This window comes from Carassius auratus, unplaced genomic scaffold (assembly GCF_003368295.1).
Source record: "Carassius auratus strain Wakin unplaced genomic scaffold, ASM336829v1 scaf_tig00216830, whole genome shotgun sequence".
Taxonomy (NCBI): domain Eukaryota; kingdom Metazoa; phylum Chordata; class Actinopteri; order Cypriniformes; family Cyprinidae; genus Carassius; species Carassius auratus.
The window spans coordinates 477,257-496,290 of record NW_020528754.1 but is presented as its reverse complement, the minus strand read 5'-3'; the positions used below and the strand labels follow the sequence as shown (position 1 = coordinate 496,290).

The 19,034-nt window shown below is 40.0% G+C and overlaps 1 long non-coding RNA gene across 1 annotated transcript; it reads left to right on the top strand.

Annotated features, from left to right (window-relative positions):
• The first annotated feature begins 2,136 nt into the window (after positions 1-2,136).
• On the top strand, positions 2,137-3,015 carry LOC113099013 (uncharacterized). Its single transcript, XR_003289260.1, has 3 exons — positions 2,137-2,296; positions 2,423-2,689; positions 2,805-3,015. It is a non-coding gene; the product is annotated as an uncharacterized LOC113099013 (long non-coding RNA).
• The last annotated feature ends 16,019 nt before the right edge of the window (positions 3,016-19,034 follow it).

Sequence of the window (19,034 nt, the reverse complement as noted above, 5' to 3'; positions counted from 1 at the left end):
TTTTTTTTATTTTTTTTCTTCTCTGGTAATTTGCATGCCATCGTAGACACTTATGTCCCAAAATCGAAGCATGAGCACATGTAAACACCACATTGGATTAGATAACGTTTAAATAAAATAATAAAATAAACACCAGTGACATTGATATTTCGCCGCTAAATACAGCAAACCCCCGTTGAAAGGCTTACACGAGAATTCTGGTCTCGTTTAACACTGTTCTCATGGCCTTATCGGCGTGTCCTTAAAGCGATTGCATGCTCTAGCTGCGTATTGCTCCAGGTGTATGAACACAGATGTATAAATGCTGCTGCAAATATGCTTAATATTCGTTCCTGGAACCGATGCAAAACCAGGTTAACCACCAGGCAACATACACAGCGATATGGATTAAAAAGCATTCATATCTTAGATGCAGATTTCAGATGTTCTGCAACAAACTTCAACAGTTTGATTTGCAAGCAGCGATGCAACAGTTTGATTTGCAAGTAGCGATGCGATCAGTTAATTGCAAGCTGCAATAGTGCGGTAAAGTTAGTTTTAGGTTTGATATTCACTGGATATTCGCCTAGGCTTGCTTTAGGGACCATCTGCAAATTTACCTCTCAGTACAAGTACAAAGTCCAATAATTAATACAAATTATGTTTCCAAAACCACAGTAAATGCCTTGTGGACAAACTGACAGAAAATATTTAACCAATATGTCGTTAAAACAATATCTCCCTTACGTACAGTAAGTACACACAAGCTATTTTCTTTAAAAAAAAAAATTACTATAATTTACCAAAATTTTTTCTTTATGTTCCAAATTTTGTAGGGCATTTGTAGTTACAAGAATGACTTAATACAGGTGAAATTTTGCCAATACCTCCCACTGTATGTACAGTACATAATTATTCTTAGAAAGCAATTACTATAAATAACCATGAGGCTATTTTTATGTTCCAAAGGTTGTAGTAGATTTGTAGTTACAAGACTGACTTTCCAGGGGTGAAAGTTTGCCGATATCTCTCTTACTGTATGTACAGTACATAATTAATCTTAGAAAACAATTACTGTAATTGACCAAAAGGGTTTTTTCATGTTCCAAATGTTGTAATACATCACTAGTTACAAGACTAACTTACTACAGGTGAAAGTTTGCCAATATCTCCCTTACTGTACAGTACATAATCAATCATAAAAAACATTTACTGTAATTGACCAAAATGTTTTTTTTTTTTTTTTTTTTTTTCATATTTCAAAGGTTGTAGTGTGTTTGTAGTTACAAGAGTGACTTCAGGTGAAAGTTTGCCAACATCTCCCTTACTGTACATACAGTACATAATTATTGTATAAAAACAATTCACCAGCAGGGATTTTATGTTCCAAAGGTTGTAGTACATTCCTAGTGGCCAAGCGTGTACGTCTGTGGACTACAAGACGGGGGCGTAACTTGAAGTGGGCGTAACTTGAAGTAGGAGGCGTAACTTGAAGTTGTCCAAATCACACAGAACCACGTGAGATCTCAAAACGATAAGCTGTTGGCAATATGGTGGCTTTAAATACGGCACAGAGTAGAATATTGATTACGTTTTAAGGGAGGCAGGGGTTTTTTCCCCCGAAATAATTATTTAAATTGAAGTGTATAAGTCATTTTCATACAGTGGTATTGTTTTTGGAGTTAATCATTTATTAAAACTAAGGCGTAAAATAAGCAACATATAAGCAAAAGGTCTAAAGATGTTATCCCCAGGTTTCACCTACAAAATATAGCATATTTGTGATTTTGCTGTAAACATGTTTTATAATGCATAACTAACAGGGGAGCTCCATTAAGTACACGACTCAATAGTGGATTTACATAAACCATATATACTTCTTGAAGACTATTACTAAATATCTATTTATCATCTGACAGGATAATGTTTGATAAGTATTGTAGATGAGCACATCTAATAGACATGAAATAATAGTAATAGTCTGAGTGATGTGTGTGTGATATTGTGTAAAATTCACTTTTGTCAACACTGCTATAGATGAGTGTATGTCATGTAAACAAACAAATCTATGTAAAGTAACTAAACTAAACATCTATTTTATTTGTCCATTTTGCAATATTGATAATTTAATGAACATTTGTGTTGGATAAAAAGTGAGTTACATCAGTCATTAACTCAACATGTAAATGCAGTATATCACAGATATATGACAGAGGAGACTGACTCTTGTCTAGATATTACAGGAACAGATGAGACACACATGTGTTTATCTGCTGCAGAGACACTGATGAAGGAATGCTGCCATCAAAGGATTTGTGTTAAGTACACTACAAAAATAAACAAAACATTTTAAATCTTAAGTTGTATTTTATTTTAATTAATGTAATTTTAAACAACTATTACACCTCTTTTCTTATACTTGATTTCTGTATATTTGCTGCAGATCTTTTGTGGTGGAGCAGGACCTGCAAGGAAAAGAATAATGCAATGTCGTTTTGTATTGTGTATGTCTGTAGACTGGTGTGTGCACTGAGGACGGAGAAGACCACAGCATCATCCTGGAAATGATCGAGAATCACAGATGAGACTCTCCCTCATTCCACCTGCAATTTACGGTCTCATCAGGACCAGATGCTGCTGTGATGTCTTCATCCTCAGTTCGAATACCATGGAACACATGTTGGATAAAAACTGTTAGTCTGAATGCACTGTAAGTCGCTTTGGATAAATTTATTTATAAATTTGAACCACTTCAGTGGTTTAGCCCACTACAAAAGTAATAAATCAATGCATGTACTTGTAAACTCTGTGTAAATGTTTTTCAGGTAGTCATGCTCATGGGGTGCAGGCACACGAAAGTTTGGAGCAGACACAGCAGTCAGATTGTCCTGCACGTGTTCTTCTACTCTCGCTTCAAGGTTGTGTGGTTCAGAGAGCCGTCATCAAGGTCTTCCTCATCCTGTTGCTCAACGACATCCCCGTTGAGAAGAGTGAGATTGTGAAGTGCTGCAGCAGAACTGTATCAGCTGTGTTCAGATCACGCATTTACCAGTCAAATTTATTACAGAGACAAGAAGATAAAAAAAACAAAAAAAAACAGTAATGTTATTACTTTACTGGAAAAGACTGGAAAGACCTTTATTTTTTTATTTTTTGTTAATACTAGCTCATCATGCATCTAACCATCCACTCTGCATTAAGAGCTGTTTAGATTATTTATTATTATTTATTATTATTAAAACTGGCAGCTCCGCAGTGAGTCAGTGTCATGGATGAAGAAAAGGTTGGCCACTGGTTTAAGTTTTTTTTTCTTTCTTATAAAACTTATTTGTAAATAGAGCAGACACCGCCTGTGTCTACACCGGATGCGAGAGCTAAAAGCTCCCTGCTGCGCTAAAAGTGTGTCTAAACTTGATGACATCACACTACAGTGTCAAATCATCTGAATGCAGTGTTACGTTATAAACAGAACGAGGCATTCACTAATGGGGATCATCACTGGGTTCGGTTGTCTTTTGTTGGATCGCACCACTCGTGTCCGGTGTACACCTGGCGTGCGTTTTTTAATTGGTTACGTTACAGCCCTGCTTTTTTTATGTTTTATTAAATATCTGTATTGACTTGGTCATACCATCGTATTATTTACTGCCATGCGACATACAAAAGTAAAGCTCGGTGAGTTGAGCAGTGAGAATTGCTGCAGGTGGCTTTTTGGCGGATGTGCTGTGCTGCCGCGGTCATCTTCATTTCGTTGGGTGAAATATCTCTCTAATTCGTCAGCAGAGTCTGTGAGCAGCAACTACTTCCCCTCTGCGCTCTGAGCATCAGCTCCGCGCTCACTAATACCAGAAACACCGCTCCAACTTCACTCCGTAGATAAAGTATTTCAGTATGTTTGAAATGTTATGTTCATAGCGTAGCCTATGAAAATATACAAATAAAAATAAATAAAAATAACAGGAGAGTTTCAAAATGGCTTAGGCTTTTGTGTGTAAACTTTTTTTCCTGTCACATGCCAAACTAATAACATTGTAAGCATTAAATCTTTAATTGCTGCTTTCTGCAGTGCAAATTTTGTTTGTGATGAAAATAACAGTACATTTTTGTCAATTTTATCTAAACAGATTGATGAACTTCAAGATTTCAAAATCAGATATCCTACTGATAATGTAGCAGCACTGTAAGTTTACATTTGTTTGAATGATATTATTGCTAAAGCCATTGCGTGTGAATGTTCTGTATCTGTTTAAATCATGCTTTAACCCGAAAATAATCCGTAAAAAAAAACAGACAAACTCCTATAGCCTGTAACATCCTGCTCGACTATTGCAGTCATTGTAACCTTCTGATCTAGCTATATAGCTAAATATGTTTAACATGAATTGTTGCTGAATATGCAGTTATATTATGGGATGTTGGCATGAATTGTACTCTTGATGGAGCATGTCTCTGTCAGAAAGCCCACTCGGAACTACGTAAGCCTGAGTGGAGCGTTGGTGGATGTTAAAAAGAAAAACGATTTGCAAACCAATGTAAATTACTGTAACGATATTAAAACTCCATATACATCGGGAAGAAGGAGGCGGGAACCGGCGCACAATCAATAACAGTTTAATAATTCAAAAATAAATACAAAATGGCGCACCAGCCCCTCACGGACGACTGGTGCGCATAAATAAAAAAGCAAACACATAAAATAATGTCCCACGCCTGGTCCTCTCTCGTCCTTCACGGTCGTCGCTCCAGTTTTATATCCTTCCATCTCCTACGTGGGACTCGATACTGGCGGTGGGGCGCAGGTGCAGCTCATCTTCAATCACTACACCTGGCCTCACTCCTCGTTCCCACGCCTCTCGGCCCCGCCCCACTCGCCAAAATTACAAATTTGAGTTAATCGATCAAGTCTCTTTATCACCCAGCCATACTTGCTTTCATATAATTTAATAATAAAAATAAATAAATAAATAAAATTGCAGCTGCATTTAAATGAACACTGTAAAACATTTCACATTGGTTAAACTTATAAACAAAAGTTCACCTGCTGCCTTAAAAAATGTGAGTTAACTCAACTTATAAATACTCTTTGTTTTAACTCAAGAAGTTACATTTTACAATTTATAAAACTAATCGTCAATTATTGTTTCAACTTGATGCTCTGAGTTAAAACAAATGTTACATTATCAGTTCAAGAAAACTCAAATCGGCTCATAATAAATAGACTTGTAACTGGTCTGCTCAAAAATTTAAAAAATATAATATTGTAATAAATTCAAGTAATGTTGTACAAGCTTTAACATTGGTTTGAGAATACAAACTCTTGTAGGAAAACAGGTTTTAAAAAGCAATTTAAGAGCACAAGTGCTTAAACATCCATTTTATCAAAACATCAAAGTTTCTCTTACAAAATACAGAACTAGAAGAAAGGTAGATGAGTGGTATAAAAGAGGTATAGAAAATGTAATGGAGGGGGAAAGAAATAGGCATCAAAAATGAGGAGTGGCAGGCCGTGTGTAATGATTCAAAATAACGGCTCATCAATCACTAAACAAGTACATGTAGCTTTTTGACCTTTGAATGATTTGCACAATACATGGTTATTGACTGTGTGTTGCCCTTAAGGCAGTTAATAATTTAATAAATAAGTTAAATGGTTTAAAATGTTTAAATGAAGCATTTCTAAGAGTTTCTTATTTCATGTTTATTTGTAAGTTTTATTTAAAAAATATTAGCTGACATGTTTAGCGGTTAGGCCTCGCTAACTTCCGGTTCGGCTGCGGTAACTTCCGGTTTCGGTTTCATGGTAAACAGAGTAGGCGAAATCCAGTATGGTACAGTCAGCAATCTGTCGCCATTCTCACTAAAGCACTGTCAAGGCAATGCCGTTAGTTTATATATGTGTTTGTAAGGACCTTAAGTAATGTCTAGTTGGCAAATGCATTTTATTTTTGTCTGTCTATAGCTCAGTTTTTCTAAGAGCATGTTGTGTATGCTTACAGTTTTCACCATCTGGAGAAGAAATTAAAATGCAAAAACGTCCCTTGTGGTCCTGGTCTTCTTCAGTGGTTTATCTATGTGTTCATTTGGCAACATAACAGTGAAAAGGCAGCATTCAGAGCTTCATCGTGGTCAAAATGGCAGCTAGCAACAGATCTGCTACAAATGCTTCAAGTCTTTCAATCTCATCTACAAGCAGTGCCGCTCGTGCTCGAGCCAAAGCAGAAGCGGTTAGGATAAGAGCCTCATATGCAAGCAAGGAAGCACAGTTAAAAGTGGAAAAAGTGAAAATCAACACAGAGAAGCAGATGCCGCAGTAGCTGAGGCAGAGGTGCTAGAAGAAGCAGAGGCAATACGAGATGGGCATGAGAGCCGAAGATCAGAATCAGATAGAGTTAAAAGAGAAAGAACATGTGAATATGTGAAATCTCAAATGAATGTTAATAAACATAATGGCTCAGCTTCAGCCACCTGCGACCAAAGTGTTGAAACACAGGGCACATTAATCACATGGAATCCGACTGAAAATGACGTTTCAGATGCAGAACCTGCACCTGTTAACAATAGGCCCAAGCGCCACAACCAACACACATCCGTGACTATCCAAACCACATCTTCCTCTCCTAAAGGTGAGACTAAACCAAAAAGTAAACAAACAAAGAACGCACTCAACCCATTCTCCAGCCCTTTCGTGCCTCTCTACAACTCACCTGCAAGCATGTCACACCAAGCAGAGCCACTTGCACAATATATGGCACGTCGTGACCTCATCACTTCAGCTCTATACCAATATGATGACAAACCGGAGAATTTTAGAGCGTGGCTCTCCTCATTTACCGGGGCTACAGCAGACATTCACCTCACGCCAACACAAGAGCTTGATTTGATGACAAAATGGTAAGGAAAGGAGTCAAGCAGTCAAATTAAATGCATTCGCTCTGTGTATGTCAATTACCCTGCAGTAGCTTTACAGAAAGCATGGGACAGACTCCATGAGTGTTATGCAGCTCCTGAAATCATCGAAAAATCGATCTTCCAGAGATTGGAAAGTTTTCCTAAAATGACAGCAAAGGATAATGTGAAACTGAGGGAACTTGGGGACCTGTTACAGGAGATTCAAGGAGCAAAAGAGGATGGGTATCTGCCTAGTCTTCTCTATCTTGACACATCACGTGGAATCAGGCCAATTGTGGACAAACTCCCATATGGAATTCAGGAGAAGTGGATGTCACTAGGTGCACAATATAAAGAGGATCATCATGACTGCTTTCCACCTTTCAGTTACTTTTGCAAGTTCATATGCAAATAAGCTAAGAGACGTAACGATCCAAGCTTTAACCAACAGTACAGCCAAACGCAATTAAAATTAGAAAGACCCAACGTGAGAAACTTTGGCTCTGCCAAACCCATCTCCGTAAATAAAACTAATATTACACCCCCCAACAAGGACTTTAAAAGCAACTGCCCGCTGCACAATAAGCCCCACCCACTCACTAAATGCGGGACATTTAGGAACAAACTGCTCGATGAAAGAAAGGCCTTCCTCAAAGAGAAAGGTATCTGTTTCAAGTGCTGTGCCTCGGACAATCATCTTGCTAAGGACTGCAAATCCACAGTAAAGTGCTCCGACTGTGAAAGTACAAGCCACAAAACAGTAATGCATCCTGGCCCTCCACCACAAACTTTCAAGGCTCCTGCTCCCGCACAAGAGGATGGCGGGGAGGGAAAAGACATCTCAGACAGCATCGCAGTAACCCCAACATGCAACATGCCAACGTGGCAAAGTGTGCGGTCCAGGTCAGTGGGGGTCGTTCTTGTTCAAAAATATGTCTCACAAAGGTGTATCCAGAGGGTCACAAGGACAGTGCGGTTAAGGCTTACGTCATACTCGATGATCAGAGCAATCGATCCTTAGCCAGGCCAGAGTTCTTTGATCTGTTCAACATTAAACATAAATTAGTCAGTTATGATCTAAGAACATGTTCAGGCCTCGTTGAAACATGGGGGAAAATGGCTGAAGGCTTTCACATTGAGTCTTTAGATGGGTCTGTGGTAATTCCACTCCCTCCTTTCATTGAATGTCAGGACATTCCTAACGAAAGAAGCAAGATCCCAACACCAAACGCTGCACGGCACCAGCCACACCTTCGGTCCAAAGCAAAGTACATTCCAGAGCTAGACCATAAGGAAGAAATACTTCTACTGCTAGGGCGAGATGTTTTACGTGCACACAAAGTAAGGGAACAAGTTAATGGCCCTCATCATGCGCCCTTCGCCCAGCACCTAGATTTAGGGTGGGTCGTAGTCGGGGAGGTGTGTGTAGGTAAGGTCCACAAGCCCACAGTCAACTCATTCAAAACAATTATTCTTGAAAATGGCCGCCCCACAGTTTTTGGACAGTGTGATAACTTCCGACAGCTCAAGGAAACACCACACATTAACAGGCACACTTAGGCTCCAGAGCAAAGCCTGGGACAATCAGTTTTCAACCGCAGCAAAAATGACAATGAGCCAGCTCCCTCCATAGATGACACACCTTTTTAGAGATCATGGACGAAAGTATGTACAGAGACGATGACAATAGCTGGGTCGCCCCACTTCCTTTCAATGAGCCTTGCCGGAAAATGCCTAACAATAGAGAGCTAGCAGTCAGCCTTTTTTTTTTTCTCTGAAACGGAGCATGCAAAAGAAACCCCACATGCAGCAGCAATACGTCGAGTTTATGGGAGGGATTTTCTCCAGTGGTCATGCTGAGATAGCGCCCGCACTTAAGCAAGGAGAAGAATGCTGGTATCTTCCCAATTTTGGGGTCTACCACCCTCAAAAATCCAACAAGATCAGGGTAGTTTTTGATTCTAGTGCCCAAGAGGACAGTTTCTGACTCAATAGTGTACTCCTCACTGGCCCCGACTTAAACAATAGTCTCATTGGGGTACTCCTCTGCTTCCGTAAAGAAAGCATTGCTGACATGGCCGACATACAGCAAATGTTTCACTGCTTCCTGGTGCGTGAGGATCACCGGAACTATCTTCGCTTTCTTTGGCACAAGGACAATGACGTTGAAAAGGAGGTCAGACTATGGGGCTGACACTGTCAGGTTTGTGCAGAGACACTTCTACGTCGATGATGGACTGATTTCTGTACCTTCTCCAGCCGAAGCGATCGACTTGCTCCAAAGAACGCAAGATTTACTTGCTGAGTCCAATCTGCACCTGCATAAGTTCACTCACCAGTAGTCATGCAAGCCTTCTCTCCTGAAGATTGCGCAGCATCCCTGAAAGATCTGGATCTGAGTGGTGAGGAAACACAATCACAGCGCAGTCTAGGCCTAATTTGGGAAACCATGACAGACACATTCACGTTTTCAGTGGCCACAACAACCAAGCCTTTTACTCATCGAGGTGTCTTGTCATCTGATAGTGTCTTTGATCCACTAGGCTTATTAGCACCAGTCACCATTCAAGGAAGAGCTCTACTCAAAGAACTCACCTCAGAAAACTCTGATTGGGACACACCACTTCCAGAAGATAAGCAGAGCAAATGGGAAGCTTGGAGGGATTCGCTGCAGGACTTAAGGGAGCTCCATGTCCCAAGAACATACACATCTACCTCTCTCAGTCAGGCAAAGCGCAAAGAACTCTATGTCTTTTCAGAAACATCAACCAAAGCAATAGGTGCAGTAGCCTACATGAGAGCTCTGTATCCAAATTACAAAGTTGAGGTAGGGTTTGTCATGGGTAAAGCAAAACTAACTTCTCAGTCACAGCCCACAATACCAAGACTGGAACTGTGCGCCGCTGTAGAGATAGCTGATCTTGTCAGGAATTCGCTTTCACACAGACAGCAAGGTGGTCTTGGGCTACATCTGCAACGAATCAAAAAGATTCTACACATATGTTCACAACAGAGTGCAGTGTATTCGCCAGTCTTCAAAGCCGGAGCAGTGGCACTATGTGCGTACCGAGGAAAACCCAGCGTATCACGCATCACGCTCGCTCACAGCATCTCAACTAACAAAAACAACTTGGTTCACCAGACCCTCCTTCATCCGTCGTTCACCCCCAGGGGCAAAAAATGAAAACAACAAGTTTGAGTTAGTTGAGTCTGACAAAGACTGTGAAATCAGGCCACAAGTGAGAACTTGTGCCACTCACCTTCAAGTAGTCTCCTGTAAGCGCTTTGAGCACTTCTCCTCCTTCCTCCAAAGGGTGGCACATATGTCAGCTTCCTTGTACACCAGATGAAATGGATCAAGCAAAACGTGTCATCCTCCAACAAGTGCAACAGGTAACCTTCGCAAAGGAGCTGTCTGCCCTCAACGTTGGCAAATCCATCACCAAACAAAGTCCTTTGCAAAAGCTCAGCCCAGTCCTGGACAATGGCATCATTTCAGTTGGAGGTCGACTCAAACACTCAGAGCTCGAGAACTCTGAAAAAAAAAACGATAATTCTCCCAAAAGACAGTCATGTCTCTATCCTGCTCATTCGCCACTACCATGAACAGGTCAAGCACCAGGGTCGTCCCCTAACAGAAGGTGTGATAAGGGCTGGAGGTCTGTGGATAGTCAGTGGAAAGAGACTAGTTAATTCAGTTATCCACAAGTGTGTTATCTGTCGCAAACTGCGGGGTAAGCAGGAAGAGCAACTCATGGCAGATCTTCCCCCGGAACGATTGAAAACATGTCCTTCCTTCAGCTACGTCGGCCTTGATGTTTTCGGGCCTTGGAGAGTAATCACCAGACGTACCACAGGTGGACATGCACAAAGTAAGCGTTGGGCTATCCTGTTTACCTGCATGAGCTCAAGAGCCGTGCACATTGAGGTAATTGAGTCCTTAGACACCAGCAGTTGTGTAAATGCCCTGAGACGCTTCTTTGCCCTGAGAGGCCCTGCCAAAAAACTTATATCGGATCGTGGCACTAATTTCAATGGGGCTTCCAAGGAAATATTAGCGGACATTTTTATTCCGGTTCGGCCGCGCTAACTTCCGGTTCGGCCACGCTAATTCTGGTTTTAGTTTCATGGTACAGTCAGCAATCTGTCACCATTCTCACTAAAGCACTGTCAAGGCAATGCCGTAAGTTTATATATGTGTTTATAAGGATCTTAAGTAATGTATTTTTGTATTGTCTAGTTGGGAAATGCATTTTAAAGCGTTGATGAACGACTTTTATTGTCTGTCTAAAGCTCAGTTTTTCTAAGAGCATGTTATGTATGCTTACAGTTTTTACCATCTGGAGAAGAAATTAAAATGCAAAAACGTCCCTTGTGGTCCTGGTCTTCTTCAGTGGTTATCTACGTGTTCATTTGGCAACATAATAGACTGTGTTAAACAATACTCATGTAGTAAACTCTCACTAAAAGCAATAAGAATACACATGTGAAATTGGTCTATTTCAAATGATTGCTCACAGGATTTTCCTTATAGTAAACACTTGACCAACATTCAGCATTTGAAATTCCAGATAAAGGAAAAAAAGGAAACATTTTTTTTAAATATTTTGTTATGTTTGTACATGATATTATTGAATGACATGTTTAGGCACGACATGTAGTATAGTACTTAGATTGTCTGACAGTCAAAAAAGCATTTTAGCATAAATTATTATTGATTCTGCAACAAAATAATAATAAACATATTGTAATCATTAAGCTGATTTAGTTTTTCCCTACACATACTGCTCTACAATGAATTCAGTATCATCAGTTCATTAACAAGATTTAAATATATTTTCTTACATCACACATATTGATTATCTTTCCGTTCCAAATTTGTCCTACATAAAATTATAAACAAGACTGAGTGACTCCAATATATATATATATATATATATATATATATATATATATATATATATATATATATATATATATATATATATATATATATATATATATATATATAAAACACTTATATTACTTAGAAAACCCTGTGTCCTTATCAGAAAGCTGAGAAATACGCTTTTTGGAAGCTTAATGTATCACGACACCTTAATTCCACAAACAGACGTGAAGCAAAATCCAGGCGACGACAGGATTGACCGGGTGTTCACAGATGGCGGCTCAACTGATCGTGGTCTTACACTCGCAGAGCACGGTCAATGCTATAAATAATAATACCTGCAGACTTCAAGTCGAAGACCAACTAAAATATGAGCACTATGAACCAAAGTGATATAACTATTTTAGCGTTTGAGGCTCTGGAAAACATAAAATTAACGAGGGAAAAACTTGATCTAATCTTCCGGTTAAACAGCTGCCGGTAAACTTAATGTAAATCCTCTGTCTAGACAGCGGAGCGTCTCTGGTAGTCGAGGGTGCCTGCCAGCCAACTCCGAGATCTACAGGTGAACAGAGGGCAACGGGTGCAATCACAGGTACTCTGTAACAAGCAAAGCTTAGAAGCTATTCACTGTGGTCGATCAATTCCTCTTACGTGCTCAGGACAGGACTAGACAAGACAAGACAAGATAGGAAAGGACAGAGTGAGGCCAGAGGAGGGAGATAAAGAAAAGGGAGAGCCAGGATCATACCATGAAAGTACAACAGGGGGGGATATTGGGGTAATGACGGGATAGCTGAGGGTGACCACTGGAACCAGCATAGGGTGGCAGCAGCTAGGACCACTGCTGAGGAGATGGCAAGACCAGACAGAATGTAGATGACCAGGTGAGGCACAAAGGAGCAGAGAACTGCAGCTTGAAGATCACTTGGCCAGAACCAATACAGCTGCAAGGGCGAGGGAACCAGCGGTCAGGAAACCACCAACGGCCAGGCAGGGCTGGAGGGGGAGAACACAACAGACAAAGACAAAACAAGACTGGACAAAACAACTAGCACACTAGACAACACAAACAATACAAGGAACAAGGAACTCAGGTAAATGCTAAGGAAAAAAAAAACTAAACTTGACTAGAGACTTGAATCTAGCAAAAGACTAGAAGGATAACTCTTGGATAATACTTGAAAATAAACTTACACTAAAAAGGAACTTAAAGGCGCAATATGTAATTTTTCTGCTTTAAAAATAGCAGAAATCACTATATCTATGTTATATATATTTTTCAGTTGTGTACTTACATCATCCCGACAGTTTCCACGAACTTTCAAATCCGGAGAAAATTATAGTTTAAATCGAAGACACGGCACGTTTCTTTATTTCCGTTTTGTCGCCCGTCTATGACGTCATATAAACTTTGACCCCTCTAGTTTATCTAACTTCCTGCGGAACTGCCAAATACAAAGGTGAACAGAAACAAATACGAGATGAAGAAGAAAAAGTAGTAGCCTTTATCGAGACTATTATATTTTATATTTATATTGTTTATATTCGTATTTAAACCTCAATTAATAACTTAGTTATGGATCATGATTATGCTTTGCCTGCACATTCTGTGAAGCGCAAACGCACGGGTGAAATAAATGACCCGAGAAGGTTTTGGGACAAGAGAAGCAACAAGACACGGGTAAATATTGGAGTTGCATTTCCAAGATAGAGAGAGCTTCGTGACAAGCTGAAACTACAGAGAGTTGCCGAACTTGCTTGCATTCTGATAAACAGGTATGCATCCATTCAGCTAACTTTATCTATCCGTATATTTTGAGAAACGATAATGTCTGGTGTAAAACGCAGACGCACTAGCTCTCATGTAAATCTACATTTGTTCTACATCTAGCTGAATACAGTAGCTTCAAATGCAGTTCTCTAACTTGTTCGATATCATAGTATAACGTAATTATAATTATTAACGAAAGGCGGCTGTGTTTTTAAACATATATTACTACTAGCTAGATGGATTATTGATTTGATAGGGGTCTCATAATTCATATAGACGGTTTCATCGGGCGGACGCGCCTGGACCTAAGTTAACTTCCGGTCTGTGTTGTGTATATCGGTCTGGCTGCAGTGCCTTCTACAAACGCAGTTAAAGGCAAGGTGATGAGTAGACTGAAGTTGGGCTGAGGTGGTTGTGCTGTGGGATGTGTTTCCCATACATTTATTTATTTTTTGAGATTCGCCACAATTTTAAAACTGATCTTTTTTCAAAAGGACTTCATTGAGTAACGTTGCGTACCGCACGCTTAATAATAATAATAATAATTCCTTACATTTATGTTTAAATATCAAAAAGAGGGACAGGTGTTTTTATATCGCTGTATTTCTGAAGGAAGACTTGCATGTTATATGCCTGATAGCAGCGTGGGAGCGTACCAGCTCTGCTTCGTTTACAGCTGTTACTGGGGAAACCTCTATTTCTGGCGCTTTATGTCTGTGCTTTAAAACATCTCCTGTTTGCAAATAATGAATTTGCATTTTCATTAAGTCCGCCTGATCCACGCAGCAAACATTTTGGCTGTTGTTATTGATTCTGTTTGAAAGTCTACCGGAAGTTAAGTTAGGTCCACAAAAGCGCTCATGAGCAGTAACGTTTGTTTATGTTGTTGCCGTTGAAACCGTCTATATCTCTCTGTTCGAAAAGACGTGATTGTCAAAATACTAAGTTAGAATGAGTGAGGAATGATAGGGAGCGACATGGCGCGTGTTCCAATGAACAACAACTCCCATGAGCCTTACGCTCTTTCCCGACGTCATCAAAGTACGTCTTATGTTATTATTTTGATTGAGTGACCCCTGGTGGCCAAAAATTCCATACTACACGTTTATAGAGAAGACCTAGGGGAAAAAAATAACTCTTGAAGAAACAAGTAGCTGGGGGGTGTTCCAGAAAGCAGGTTATGTGACCCAGGTAATTTAGGAGTAAGTAAGCGTATAACCTCAGCTTTCGGCTCAAAAAACGGAGGTAACTTTCAGGTCATGTAAGTAACCATAGCAACTGACTCTCTGATGTTGCAGGGTTAGTTTGTTTCAGAGAGGTTTCCGAGCATGGCGTGCCCTTTTGATGAGGATCCTGTGGACGTAGAGGCACAGATTATACGTGGTTTTTTTCGCCGTGAGAGGGTGATAAGAACAAATATCGATGTCTTTTCTTGTTCTAATGAATATTTGCAGGAACGCTATTGTTTTTCTTGGGATTTATTTATTTATTTAACAAACCTACTAAAACCACACATAAGAGCGCCAAACATATTCTTTGTATTGCTCTGCGCTTTTTTGACACAGAGAATTTTCTCTATAATGTGGCCGATGCAGAGCACGTGGGAAAAGCAACAGTGTCTAGAGCTGTTCGTACAGTATGCATGGCACTGAAGCGGTTTCTACACACTTTTGTCCAGTTCCCTGGCCATAAACCTGTGCGCTTTATTAAAGAAGAATTCCACAGGGTGGCAGGTTTGCTCTCAGAAATTGTCATCTTCTTCAATTAAATTACATTTAATACGTTTATTTTGACTGCACACATGTAAAGGCTACAAATACTTCTTAAACTTGTAATTAATCTTAATTTCATTGTTCCCAAACATGCTTGGGTGCATTTATGGCACCCACATTCCTATTAAAGCTCCATCTATAAATGAGGGAGACTGTTAATAGAAAGTCTGTGCATATCATCAATGTGCAGGTAATAGCTATTTTTTGGCTCCTTAATATTGGTGTTACAAATAATAAACGTATTGCTCTCCAACAGTTCTATGTGATGTAACCCACCTCCTCACTAATGTTGAGTCAAAATGGCCTGGGTCTGTACATGATGCCAGAATATTAAGAGAGTCATCTCTGTGCAACAAATTTCAACAGGGTACGCTTGGTTAGACAAATGCTTGTAGTCTTTATTACATTTACAAAACACCTCAAACATTACATGACACTTCTATGGTTACTTGCTGGGGGCCAGAGGATTCCTTTGCCTCCCCTATATGATGACACCCTACCCTGATCCTGAGCCCGGACCACAGAAACGATTTAACCGGTCTCACAGCAGAACACAGGCCAAGGTGGAGAGGACAATAGGCATTCTGAAGGCGAGGTTTCAGTGTCTGCGTGGGCTCAGGGTCACTCCAAATAGGTCATGTGACATCACAGTAGCTTGTGTGGTACTTTACAACATTGCCACAATAAGAGGAGAGAGGCATCCCCCCTGTCCTGATGAAGAGGACCTAGAACACCCATTGAATCTGGCAGACCACAGAGATGGCAGAATGCTTAGAGATATAATTTGTCAAAATCACTTTAATTTGTTCCATTTATTCAAATCCTGAAATAAAAGAGACATGACAGATTTGCATTTATTGCTTTATGCACACACACACACACACACACACAAACAAAAGGATTCATGTTCACTTATGATTTTCACCTTAAGGCGATGCTCCAGTAGTTCCAATTTCCAGTTCGGCCTTTTTAATGGATAGCCTTCTCTCCTCTATAGATAAGATACTCAATGTGTAAACTACTAAAGTATGACAGACACTGAATAAAGGCATTAGGAACACGCAAGAATAAAAAGATAAAAAAAAAAAAAACGGATTACTGTATACAGCATATTCTGTAAAATAGAATATCTATTCACAATGCACAAGTGAAACAATGACTGCATTTTTTGAAGCATTTAGCCTTCTTCCTAATGACAAGAGTTAATGATTGTTTTGTCCAAACGTATGACTACATTGTGCCAAGTCACTTGAGTTGTTGTGGGAGGTAGCGAAGTCTGACAAAGTGCCCTCTGAAATACCATCTACCACAGGGTGACCTTTATTGAGTGAGAGACCCAACTCCTCAGATGGAGTGAGAGGAGGTGGAGGTAGACCCCCACCAGTTAGACGTGCCTCAGCCTTTATTCTATTAGCTATATAGGAAGAATAAAAGAAAGACTTAAAAAGAAAGACTGTAAAAGAAATTTAAAGGGATAGTTCACTCTCAAATAAAATTTTGATATGTTTTAGCTTACCTCAAGGACATCCAAGATGTAGGTTTCTTTGTTTCCTCAGTATTTCCTCAGGATGCTAGGGCTGATGGCTTCCACCTCCCCAGTTTTACAGCTCGACCTCCTACGAATGTGGCCCCTGCAATACTGGCTGAAACTCCGGGTCCCACCTCATGCTTGGCGGCACGGCCGCTTTCGCATCAGGGTCAACCAGACCTGTCTAGCAGCCCTGGAGCCTTGCATGAACCCTGTTTGGTTCAGTCGTGGAGTACCCCTACAGGCGGTTTCCAGAAGGATGGTGCTCTCAACAGATGCGTCCAACCTGGGTTTGGGTGCTCTGTGCGGGGGCAGACCAGAAATGTATTCAAATGTCATTCAAATGTTGGGTTAATAAGATATGGTTTAAATTCTTTATTTAGTACATAAATGCAAAACTTACCCTTCATCAAGCCTCAGACATGACCGAAAAAAAAACATGCCCGAATTATACAACATATTCATTTGTTTGCATTTACTGTAATCTGTAACCAAAAAGGCAATTTGCAATTGTAAAACGAACATATCTAAAATATATGATGGCCAATAAAATAACAAATGGTACAGAGAACGAGCTTGTGATGAACAGACATAATGTTAGGCCTAACATTAAAGTGCGTCCAATTGAATGTAATGTTTTAACAACATGTCGATTGTTCGGCTGACAAAAATGTCTTTCTAAAAAAGTAGTTATATATTATCCTAGCTTGAACTGTTGATTAAAAAAATACGCTTAACATTACTCAGTAACGAATACTAACTGAAACTCATGAAACCTGACTGGGATAATCTTCCAGTGGGCGCGGAAATGCAGAGCCTATTCAGCATAGCAATCTGGCACCCACTTTTCCGGTAAAATACACCTTTAATCGCTCAAATTGCCCATCTTAATGATATTTAACATGTGGAGAAACAATTTTTTGTCAAATCTCAAATGTTACATTACAGTCTGCAGTGCTAATGCAACACAGCAGAGTGGCCACCATATCAGAAATGCAAACCTTGAAAGGTAAACAAAGTTTGAAAAACTATGACAGAGCATAAATTATTCTGCTAAACTGAGCATTGATCTCCCTTAAATTGTTACACAAGCATTCACTCACCTCATCTACCACAACATGTTGAATATGCTTCTTCGTGCCTTAATGTGTTCCTCCGCAATTTAGTTAGTTCACTGTATAGTCTGCCCTTGTCTCCTTGATTGATGTTGCACTGCGATGACTATGTATTTTTATTTTTTTACCTTTATTTATATAGTGCTTTAAACAAAATACATTGCGTCAAAGCACTGAACAACATTAATTTGGAAAACAGTGTCTCAATAATGCAAAATGATAGTTAAGGCAGTTCATCATTGAATTCAGTGATGTCATCTCTGTTCAGTTAAATAGTGTCTGAGCATTTATTTGCAATCAAGTCAACGATATCGCTGTAGATGAAGTGACCCCAACTAAGCAAGCCAGAGGCGACAGCGGCAAGGAACCGAAACTCCATCGGTGACAGAATGGAGAAAAAAACCTTGGGAGAAACCAGGCTCAGTTGGGGGACCAGTTCTCCTCTGACCAGACGAAACCAGTAGTTCAATTCCAGGCTGCAGCAAAGTCAGATTGTGCAGAAGAATCATCTGTTTCCTGTGGTCTTGTCCTGGTGGTCCTCTGAGACAAGGTCTTTACAGGGGATCTGTATCTGGGGCTCTAGTTGTCCTGGTCTCCGCTGTCTTTCTGGGCAGTAGAGGTCCTTTCTAGGTTCTGATCCACCATCTGGTCTGGATACGTACTGGATCCGGGCGAGTGACCCTCTGATCTGGATACAGACTGGATCTGGTGGCCACGGTGACCTCGGAACAAGAGAGAAACAGACAAATATTAGCGTAGATGCCATTCTTCTAATGATGTAGCAAGTACATAGGGTGGTATGTGAAGTGTTTCCGGTTCCGGTTTACCTAATTAATGCAGCCAAAAAATCCTTTAACGGATTTGGAAATTAAAAGCATATTAGTATGTTATGTGTATGCCAGGTTAAAGAGATGGGTCTTTAATCTATATTTAAACTGTAAGAGTGTGTCTGCCTCCCGAACAATGTTAGGTAGGTTATTCCAGAGTTTAGGTGCCAAACAGGAAAAGGATCTGCCATCCGCAGTTGATTTTGATATTCTAGGTATTATCAAATTGAGTTTTGAGAACGTAGCGGACGTAGAGGAGTATA